Source organism: Melospiza melodia, unplaced genomic scaffold, assembly GCF_035770615.1.
Source record: "Melospiza melodia melodia isolate bMelMel2 unplaced genomic scaffold, bMelMel2.pri scaffold_48, whole genome shotgun sequence".
Classification (NCBI taxonomy): domain Eukaryota; kingdom Metazoa; phylum Chordata; class Aves; order Passeriformes; family Passerellidae; genus Melospiza; species Melospiza melodia.
The window spans coordinates 2211092-2220194 of NW_026948796.1; positions in this window are offsets into that span (position 1 = coordinate 2211092).

A 9103-nucleotide genomic window follows, 5' to 3' on the forward strand; every position below is an offset into this window, starting at 1 on the left:
AATTAGCCTGTCTCTGGGATCCTGAACGAGCTGTTTAATCCACTTGTGCTTTGGTGTCCTCATGTATATGCAGGTGTAATACCTTCCCACCTCACAAGGGTGAACTAAGTAGTAATTATTTTTTATAAAGTGCTCTGAATTTAAGAGCTTTATCCTGTGCTCAGTATTATCATTGAAAGAATAAGTATGGGTTCCATTTGTCTTGAAATTTCTGCCAGATATAGCAGAATGACTTTTCCAAATGTAAATCTTTGTATAACATAAATGGCTACAAAAGCCCCTGTGTTCCACAGAGCTGCAGTATATACTTATATTCCATTTCTGTACCATTATGTATGGAAGGCGTGTGGTGTCCCTGCTCATTATTCAGTCTGGCAGATCCCCACCAGCTTTGCTGGAGCAGAACATGTACATACTTGCAATCATTAGAAACCTCATTGCAGGGTTTGTTCACAAGCACCTTCTCCACTGCTCGGGTGCCTTATTCCGCTTCATTTTTGTAGTTATTCCATGTTGGGCACATGCAGTGAAGGGCTTATGGAAGTGGGGAGCTTGTCAGTATTCACAGAGGAGAGTAATTTTGGTTACTCTTGTAAAGACTTAAATGGTGTCCTGCCTCATGTTCTGACTGCTACAGACCCCAGCACTGGGGACGTGGCACAAAGAGGAGCCGGCCTTGGTCTCCTGCTGCCAGCCTGGGTTTCTGTCTCCTGGGGTTCTTCTGCAGTGAAATCCCTGTGAGGACTGGCACTGACACCTTCAGCACGTGTTAGCCAAGGCTGGGGCCCTGCTGCCAGCATGAGCCCATCCCTGCAGCCTCTGGCCACACTTCCCCAGTGTGAGCTCAGCTCTGGCTGGCAGGGAGCTGACCTGGCACAGCTGCTGCTGTGGCTGCACAGGGATTCACCTTTTGGTGCTGCAGCAGAGCCACGCAACTTGGCAGCGTGTCCATCCCACTGGTTCTGCATCTTGCCATGTTTTCCATGTGGCTGCACTCACTGACAGCTGAGCAGAGCCTGGCTGGGCTCAGGGTTTGCCTGCTGCTGCCCATGTCTCCAGGACACCCCCACTCCCTCTCCCGTTGTATCCCTGTGGCAAACTAAGCCAGTCTCCCTGGGGGAAGCAAATTCAAGTGTTTGAATTTAGAATTTGGATCTACAGTTCTGAGCACTGGGAGGGAGCTTGGAGCTGCGTTTCCCCCATCTCACTCCTGTTTCAACTTGTTCCTGTTCTGAGCTCACGCAGGATTTTGTGCTTCTCTACAATGGCACAGCAGCTCATCTTTTATAGATGTGTTCCCAGTTTTCCTCTGGTGAGTTTCCAGTTCCCTGTTGCTAATTGCATCAACCCACATTTCCACTGGGACTGCAGCAGTGTCATCAACCTGTAACCTGTCAAATCCCTCCCCAAATTCGATTGTTGTTGTGTCTGTAATGCTTTGGGCACTTGTTCCTTGCTGTTTACAGTGTGAGCTGGATTTTGATCAAGTGCTTCCTTGCACTTTGAGCACACTTCAAGCTGCTGGAGGTAGCTGGATGCAAACACAGAGAGACAGTTGCCCTAAGAGCTGTGCTGCCTGTAATTTGGAAGCAAGATCAGTTGTCTTTTCTGCCAGGCAGCCAGAGCTGACAGCTCTGGAAAGGTTGGTGAAACTTCCAAAGCCCTTTAACACTTGGTTAGGCATTGCTTCTTTCTCACTTGGCACTAAATAATGCACCAGGTGCAGGCTCAGACTGAAGGGAGATGTGTGCCCCAGAGAGGCTTCCAGCACCTCTGCTCTTAGACTTTTGGGCATCATCTGTGGGGCTTTATTGGAATATGAATCCCAATATTACCAGTTAGATTGTGCCTGGGCCAGTCTGACCCTCGCTGCTGGGCCAAAGGCAGCAACTGCGGTGTATCACCCCAGAGACACCTTTAGCTTGCTGGAGGTTGCAGCTGGGCACTAAACAAGTCCAGGCTTGTTAGGAACTCCGTTTACCTCATGAGAAAGGCTTCAGGCGATGGTGAAGAGAAAAAGGAGATTCTGCTGGAGGGTTATATCCAGAGGTTTATTCCATGGTTACAGAGGTCTGAATGTGAGCAACTGCTCCAACATAATCCCAACTGCATGGCTTGATCACCTTTTTAAGCTCCCGGGGCAGGGGGAGGGGAGGGGACAGGTGAGCCACCAACCAGGTGAGAGGGGCAGGGTCTCAGGGGAGGATGACACCTAGACAGGCCAATGACCCCTGGGCCTGAGGGGCATCCTTTGAAAGTGACCAACCACACGACGTCTTGCTGGAATGTTCAGCCTGATTGACAGCCCAGCAGGGGGCGAGGGGGGAAGGGGAGGAGGGGTATTGGCACACCTGGGGAAGGGACCCAGAAGTTTAAAACAGGCTATTACAACACATTACCACAGGGCTTTTCCTTCTGTCCATGGTTGGAGTCCACAGGAACCTGGAGGTTTTTTGGGGTTTAGTGAGTGGGATTGCTTTTTCCTCTGAATGAAGGTTCACACCCCTGCTGTGACTCCTCATGGTCAGGTAACAGAGTTTGTTAAAGTTGTGCTTCCTCTGCAGTCTTTTTTCTTTCGGAATACACTTTCTCCATGTGACAGTACCCTTGGGGGCTGGAACATATTTTACTTTTGTTATTTGGGCACCAAATTTCCCAATATTTTGTTCAGCATTTCTGATGATGATTGGAAGTTGGATTTCTGTGGCCATCTAGTTGTATCACTGAGCAGCAGATTTTCCACCCAGCAGTGGTGGGAAATTTTCCACGCAGCAGTGGCTCCTCTGGGAAGAGTTTGCTGTGAAGATTCAGAGCAAGGATATTAGAGGCAGGGGTTTAATTGGGAAAGGAAAAGGGCATTAATCACCCCCCAGCAGTGATGAGTGGAGAGCTGGGGCTGCACAGGGCTCTGCTCTGCCCATCCCCGTGGCAGCAGTCCTTTGCTGCTCCCTAATGTGGCAGAAACCCTCTGGCAGCTTTTCCAGCTGACAGTTGGGAGTTAATGAGTCCAGTTTCCAATCCAGATGGAGAAGTGAGAACCTCCACTGCCTAAATATCAAAATATTTACAGATTGCTCTGCAGAGAGGCAGCAGTGGGGCACAGAGGCTGCCTTTGCTGCAGAGCAGCTCCCTGCAGACTGGAGGGATGGAGCAGAGCCTGGCACTGTGACTGGCACGGTGCAGCGTGGATCTCTCTGGGCTTTGGATGGATGTCTCAGGGCAGAGCAGGGAGCTCAGCTGGCCTGCACCTTCAGCTGTGGTTAAAGCTCTGCCTTGCAGAGCTGAACCTGCAGTGACTCCCCACTGTTTGTGCTGCCCAGAGTAATTTTCTGCAGTGCCCAATGATTTCCCAGTTAAAAGCCAAGGAGCCACAGCTGCTGCTGCTGGTCAGGCTGCCAGAGTGAAGCTGATGTGAGCATGCTGTTGGTGCTGCTTCTGCAAAGATGAAACCATCTCATGTTCAGCAGGGAGCCAGTGATACATTGCTTGGCATTTAAATATCCATGGCTGCAGCTCCCAAGGATCCTCAGGCTACCTTTGCTGCTCCTGCTTGTCACATGTCTTCTCCCGTCTCATTTGCTGCTCAAACAGGGTTTTACACCTGTGGGAGCCCAGTTCTGCAGGCAGCCACGGCAGGGAGGTGTTTTCAGGGCTGCTTTGAAGGGCTTGTTGTGCAAGGACAGGGCTGAGGATGGGCAGTACCTCAGCCCAGTTTCACTGCCAGTCTGTCCTCCAGGGGATTCCAGTGGCCTAATGAGGCAGCACTGATTTGGCTGACAGGAGGTTCCTGAGGCAGGGGAGGCAGGAGGCAGCAGGATCTGTGCCAGGCCTGTGCCACAGCCCGTGGGGGTGACCTGGCTGCTGCTGAGGGTCCCCTCACACCTTGTCTGCTCCTGCTGCTCGCTGGGATGTCCTGAGCTGCAACAACTCTTGCTAATTGCTCTGCTGAATTCATCACTGTCCAAACCATTGGCTTCTCACTGACCCAGACCTGACTGAGACAGTGGTGGCAGGTCTCTGAAATATTTATGGCAGCACAATCAAGAGAGGGCTGTGAAATACAGAGTGAAATCACCAGGGTATGCTCGTTTTTGCAAAGTTTGACATGTCTAATCCAGGAAATAGGAGCCTCATCAGATCAGCACAGTTTTGCATAGAGGGAAGGCAAATGGAATTTTAAAAACCTCATCTATACTAGATGAAATGCTTCTTCTCCAGGTTTCTTTATAAAACGGTTTGTTAGTGATGTGCAGATGGGAGGAATCTCGACTCTGGAGTTGTTATAATCTTGTCTGGCCAGCAACAGGAGAGCTGGAGGATCATTCCAGCAGGTAGGAAAGGCCAGACTGACTTGAGAGCAAATGTTCAGTGCTTGGAAGCTGAGTTATAGTCCCTGGTAGTTCTCCCTCTACTTGTTTTCAATCTGACTTCTAGCATAGGAGGCTTTCCACATCCTTAATTTATCTCCTGCCTGTCCTTTTTATTGCCAGCTGCCTTCGTGGGCTCCTCTCTCAGCTTCCTACCCTTGTGAGCTTTCCTTTGCCCCTCATCCTCACATCACAGGTGGCACAGTGTCTCTAACACTTGTGCCTAATTCCAAGTCCTTGGCAGAAGTGCCAGGGCTGAAGCTCCAGGTGCTGCTCCTGCCTGGTGTGTGGGGCAGTGCCAGGCAGATGGGGCTCACCAAGCACACCCTCCATGCCCTGGTCCTGGTCTGGGTAAGAGGGACAGTGGTGTTTCCCTCCAGCTGTTGGTGAGAGGACAGGACTGGGGCTCAGGAGATGCTGGGACAGTGATCAGAGAGGTGTTCCCACCCCCCTGCTCCAGCAGGAGGATGTGTTTGAAGGATGACAGCCCTGGGCAGGGAATCACAGCACAAATGTCCTGCCCTGCAGCTTGGTTTCAGCATTTCTGTACAGAATTGGGACCCCAAATTCCATGAATTGGAAGCCAGCTTTTGCCCCCTCAAATGCAGGTAAAACTTCTCTTCTGTCATTTGCAGAAGTGGCAGTGTCCTGGCAGCACTGATGTGGTGAGAAAGAGCCCTACAGTGCTTGTTCAGGTTTAGGAGCAGAGTGGGCTTGGGGTGGGTTTTTGGTGTGTCAGGTCAGTCCTGTCCCTTGCTGGCCATGATGTTCTGGTTTCAAACTGTTTACAAAAGACTTTTGCAGGGATGCTCCTTCTGCCAAAAACTAACTGTGCTTCTGAGCAGCCAGAATAAAATCTGAGCTTCTGTAACACAGAGCCATGGGCTAGGCTGTGGGCACTGCCAAAACAAGGGTGCAGTGCTGTGTTGTCATGAGCCAAGCCATGACTCCTGCTAGTGATTTGTGGAATTTTGAGCCCTGCAGGGTATTTCAGGTGGTCAGGAGTGGCCATAAACCAGGGGATGAGGTGCTGAGAGTCAAGCAGTGGTTTTAGTGCAACAGGAGGGGTTTAAGCTGCAGCTTTCAGAATAATTTCAAACTTCACTTTAATGATGCTCAGGCTGCTGGTGGTGTAATAGCAGCAGACATCAGCAGTGGAACCATTCCCGTGGTTAAATGTACAATGTTTGGTGGGGGAAAAGTGCTTTGAAAGAAGAGAGACTGTTTCCCAGGGAAGACATCTCTCATTCCTTGCTTCTATCTCCTCCCTGCCAAGCTGGGGATGCTGTGAGCCTGTGAGCTGCTGAGAGGTGCTCAAATGTGTGCTGGGTGATGAGGAATACCTTGCTCTGGTTTTTATGTGCAAGTAGGCTGGATTTTCTGCAATAGCTCCAATAACCTTCACGTGGCTGTTTAGAAGGATGAACCTCATTAATAAAGAAGAGGTATTTAATAACAGGCCTATTTTTATCTCTGTCTTTATCTAACAGTCTGCACATTTATTTTAAGCTTGTAACAGTGCTTTGGAAGAAAAATGTTTTCCCTCCTCTGAAATGTGTTGGCAGTGCCTCCAGCCTTGGTTATCTTGAATTTCCAGTTTGACTAGCATCCCTCCTCCTTCCAAAGCCAGCAAGCCACAGCAGGCCCAAAGCTCCAACCTTTTCCTTGGGAAATGGGAAATTCCTGGGGGAATATGCTTTCAAAACATGGGACTTGGGTCCCAGGGTCACTGAAACAGTTATGAAGGTTTGATCAAACATAATCACAGCAACTCCCTCAGGCTTCAAATGTGTGATCTTGTGTGGGACAGGCACTGCAGGCACTGCAATGTTTGCTGCAGGATGTGACTGACCACACACTCTGGGAGAGGCTGGCAGCTCTGGGGTCAGGCATTCCTGCAGATATTTTTTTTTCCTAAATTTGTCAGTTTTATTCTGTAATTTCATAAATTAAACCCTGACCTATAGATATCTTGCAGACGTTGTGTGTTCAGCCCACTCTCTTGTGTTTGCTGTCATTTGCTGGTGGTGAAGGAGGCAGCCCCAGCCCTGAGGGGATGCACCATCTTTCCAACTCCTTCCACATCTGTCCCTTTGGCATTGCTGGCTCTGTACCCAGACCCTGCCCTGACTGAAGGTTTGCTGGAGCACAGGTGTCTGAGCCTGTGGCCAGGATGACCATTTCTGAGCCCTTTTCCCAGGATACATGTGGCCATATGCTCCAGGAGCTGCTGGATTTGGGCCCTGGGATATGTGTGGCAGTTGTTACAAAAGAACTTGGCTCTAGGGGCTAATCCCTGGTTTTTCCTTGCTGTTCAGTCTGCATCATATACATCCCTTACCCACAGTTTTGCAGCATTATCTTTTTCCATAATTAGGGAGTGTTTTCCATGGTCTTGCTCAGGCCCTTCCTCCCTGCAGTTTCCCCCGTGGGTTAAAGCCTGACTTACTGAAACTTCCACAAAACTGATTCTGGGCGGGCAGGGACAAGGTCAGAGGGTTTTCAGGCAGTCAGCACAGTCAGATGGCTCCTGTGAGGAATATTTCACTTGCTCCTTCACAGCTCTTACCTGCAAATTGTCCTCTTGCTCAGATGGGGCTCCAGTTTCTTTTTTTTTTCTCCTTTTTCTTTCCTAAGTTATTCAGTTTTCCATACATTTATTTATAGGTCACACAAGCAACAGGTCTGCTTTTTCCACAGATCCTTCCAGAGCCACGCGCTGTGCCTGCTCCATTCTGGTGCAAATCACCTTCTCCTCTGAGGAAAACTCAGAATATCTATCCAGCTGTCTTGACTGAGCGAGGCATTTTCTCTGAACCCTGCCCTCTGTTCATTTCAGAATCTGCAGGGAATTTGGGGCATAAATTAAAAAGCTATTTGATGCTCCTTGAGGTCTAGAAGCTGGTTTTGCATTTGTTCTTACTTGAACACACACTGAGACAAATGGCTCTGCTTTACTGAAGCTGCTTCCTTTGGCATCCTGAGGAAGCTTCCCAGTTAAAAAATAAATATGGCTCTGTTTTTCCAGCCCTGCTTTACCAGCAAAAGCTGGGGAAGGAAATGTAATCTCCTGGGCTCTGTCCTGATGTTTTGTACAGCTAATTCCCATTTATTGAAAGAATAATCCTCCATGCCATATTAACGTTTAATTTTTTATTATGTGTTTACATTTTGGAAGGAGTAAGGGTGGTGGTGTTGGAAATTCTAATGAGGGACAGCATTTCTGATTCAAAAGACTCAGGCTCCTCTCTTCTGATTTTTCTGCCTGATCCTTCAGACTGCAGGAAGTTTTGCTTGGGTCATTCACTTGCAACGGGATGTTATGTGAATACAGAATTAATGTATGCAGCCTGTCACTTGGAATTGCTGCTGTTCTGCTGCTGGGGAGCTCCCGGGGTTGCAGAGTCCTTGCAAGCAGCAATAACAGGAATGTGCCTGTGATCCTGCAAAGCCAGAGGAGGAGCAGGGAGCTGCAAGACTCCCCCATCACTGTGGGGTGTGAATAAATAGATCTAATCAACAATTTACATGTTAGCCCTGGACCAGGGTTTATTTTCAGGATGTGTCATTCAGCCCAAGCAAAACCTCTGCATCTCAGGCTGGTGGTGTTTCTAAAAGCACCTCTAAGTGATCACTGACGCTGGATTTTGAGCTGCATTTACATTTTGATAGAATCTGCTGCTTTCCTTATCTGAAACAAAGGCCACCTGATCTTCATTAATTACACTATCATTTCACCTAACCAGGGTGCTACTAATTACAGTTTTCTGTCTGTTCTTCACCAGATAATACCCAAAAAATTGTTATCCCTGGCTGTATCTGAATTAGCTGGAGCTGTAAGGGGGGTGCACATGGTGATGGGTTTTACAGGTGGAGTGCAGGTATTTATAGACTGTCTGAGGAAATGCTGGATGAGTGGCTGCTGCCCCACTGGCTGTGCTGCCATCCCAGCAGCAAAACATACAGAAAACACTGCTTAAACACAGAAAAATGGTAACTGCAGGGTGGCTGGAGCAGGCCATCTCCACAAGAGAGGTGTTGGATCCTGGGACATCCCAGACCCTCCTGAGCACAGCCCTAGGGCTGGAGGGGACACGGCTGGAGCAGGGGTTGATCCCAGAGGTGTTTCCAGGCTCAGCTATCAGGGACTCTCTGGCAGTGCCGTTTTTAAGACAGAAAATCTCACAGTGGCTTCACAGAGGGCTGCAAGCCCTGGTGGTGGTGCTGACTGCTGCCCCACTAACATAGCTGCAGTCTGAGCGAAGCAAGCACAGAAAGGGCTCCTCTGAAAAGAGGCAGCAGGAAATGTCTGAGCTGCTGGGGAGCTGTGGGTCCAGAGGGCTGGAGCCAGGAGCCACAGGCTGCAGGGAAGGGGGTCCATGAGGGCAGAGCCTTTGCTGGAAGAGAAGTCAAGGGGCTTTCACTTGACTCCTGTTTCATCATCCTTCCACACACTGATCTCTTCAGATGCTCTCCAAACCTTTGGTTTGCTTTCTGAAGGGGAAAGGACTTGTCCTGGAGGAGGAGCAGAGCCAGGCTGCTGAGGAGAGCTGGTCACTGTCAGCTGGCAAGAGAGGAGGGACACGGAGGCCAGAGGGGGGGCACTGGGTGAGGAGATGTTCACACTCATCTCCGTCTGCTGCGAGTTCCAAACACACCTGCACTCCTGTTTGTACTGTTTGCTGTACTTGTTAAACTGATATATGTGAGTTTGGGGGTTTTTGTCACCCTTTTTG